Source organism: Mastomys coucha, chromosome X (genome assembly GCF_008632895.1).
Source record: "Mastomys coucha isolate ucsf_1 chromosome X, UCSF_Mcou_1, whole genome shotgun sequence".
Lineage (NCBI taxonomy): Eukaryota > Metazoa > Chordata > Mammalia > Rodentia > Muridae > Mastomys > Mastomys coucha.
Window position 1 is genome coordinate 120,769,763 of NC_045030.1, and position 2,284 is coordinate 120,772,046.

The 2,284-nt window shown below is 34.1% G+C and overlaps 1 pseudogene; it reads left to right on the top strand.

Annotated features, from left to right (window-relative positions):
- Positions 1–1,124: 1,124 nt before the first annotated feature.
- On the top strand, positions 1,125–1,582 carry LOC116094255 (annotated as a pseudogene).
- The last annotated feature ends 702 nt before the right edge of the window (positions 1,583–2,284 follow it).

The following is a 2,284-nucleotide window of genomic DNA, read 5'->3' on the forward strand; positions in this document are numbered from 1 at the left end:
AATGCTGATTTCTGTACCAGCAGAGAGTTAAGTACAGGCCAGACTTTGATATTGTTAATTTTATAAAGCCTCACCTTTCTCAGTGTTTTATAACATTCTTCTCCATCACCTTCTGTATGGTTTAATAAAGAGCTGTACATTCTATAGCAATGCAGGAGAGGATAGATGGGACTTAAGGACAGACATAGGAATTCTAGGAAAGAATCAGGCATGAGAGATTCAGCACTGAGATGTGGAGGAAGCAGAATAAATGAAACTGAGGAGTAGTAACTAGCCACCTGGCAGAGCTTAGTTCAGTATAGATGGAAAAATTGAGTTACGAGCTAGTTTAGAGCAAGCCTAAGTTAAGGACAAAAACATTGAAAATAAATATAAGTCTTCATGTCATCATTGAGGAAAAGAGATAGACATTTTAAGCTGTACTTTTACAGATTTAAATGAATTTTTTAAAAGATTTATTTTATTTATTTTATGTATATGAGTACACTGTAGCTGTACAGATGGCCATGAGCCATCATGTGTGTGGCTGCTGGGAATTGAACTCAGGACCTCTGCTGGCCTGGCTCACTCTGGCATAGTAATTCACTGTAGCTGTCTTTAGATGCACCAGAAGAGGTCATCAGATCTCATTACCAGTGGTTGTGAGCCACCATGTGGTTGCTGCGATCTGAACTCAGGACCTTCGGAAGAGCAGTCAGTGCTCTTACCTGCTGAGCCATCTTGCCAGCCCTTAAGTGAATTTTTTATTTCCTTTTGGAACATCAGCAACAAAATTTCTAGAGACACCTTAAAGGAATATTATGTACTTTGTAACTAAAAAGAAATTAAATAACAGAATTATGGTATTTGTATTTTTCTGATTAATTGCTTTGTACTTATTTAATAATAAGAATAAACTAAAGTCTGACAATAATATGAATATAGTTAATATCTGTTACTAAATGAATAAGAAAAACATTGAACATATAAACGAGGGGAAATTTTATGCATAAATCAGTGCATACATTGTTTGATCATATAAGATGTATATACTGCTTCAGATATTTGCTATTCTCTCTGAGAAAAGCATTCAAAAATTTTCTTGCCCTTTACGATCCACCATCGTTGGTGGACCCACTGCCATGATGCAGATTTTTGTGAAGACGCTTACAGGGAAGACCATCACACTAGAGGTTGAACCCTTAAACACTATAGAAAATGTAAAGGCCAAGATCCAGGATAAGGAAGGAATTCCTCCTGATCATCAGAGGTTGATCTTTGCTGGTAAGCAGCTGGAAGGTAGCTATACTTTGACTACAACATTCAAAAGGAGTCTACCCTTTATCTTGTGTTGAGACTTCGTGGTGGTGCTAAGGAAAGGAAGAAGTCTTATACCACTCTCAAGAAGAATAAGCCTAAGAGGAAGAAGGCTTGGCTGTGCTGAAATATTATAAGGTGGATTAAAATGGCAAAATTAGTAGATTTAATTGAGAAGGTTCTTCTGATGAACAATACTGGAGTTTTTGTGGGTAGCCACTTTGACAGGTATTACTGTGGCAAGTGTTGTCTGACTTACTGCTTCACAAAACTAGAAGGCAAGTAGTTGTGTATGAGTTAATAAAAAGAAGGAACTGAAAAAAATTCTTTTAGCTTTCTGACATGTATCTATATCTATCTATCTATCTATCTGTCTATCTATCTATCTATATCTATCTATATCTATATCTATATCTATCTATCTATCTATCTATCTATCTATCTATATATATATATATATATATACACACACACACACACATAATTTCAACTTGATGGAGTGGCATGGCTGTTTGTTTCTCCCTCTCTGCATTTAAACATATATTTATTGAGAATATCCAAAATAATCTATCGTAACATAAAGCACATGAGAAAATCATGAACATTCTTATAGGCTGTCAGTAATATTTAATTCTAGTTTGTTATCATTACTACATACAAAGCTGGTAAACAACCCATTTAATAAAAAAATCATATAAATATCACCCATTTTATTGGAATCAGGTGAAATCTACATTTTAAAATTTGTTTACTACTTTTACTACTCATACAGAAATTCATCTGGGACATTTCAATTTTTCAGTTCTTTAAAAAAAATTTTTATATAATGTTTATTAGTCTTCATCTCAAGTTAAGTTATCAGGATCCATACTGTCTATAAAAGTCTAAATAGGAAGAGAATATAAATATGTATCACCAAGAGAATCATGAATCATCAGCTTCCCTTCAATGATTTCCCACTTAAGATCTGGTCCAAATAATGCTTGTC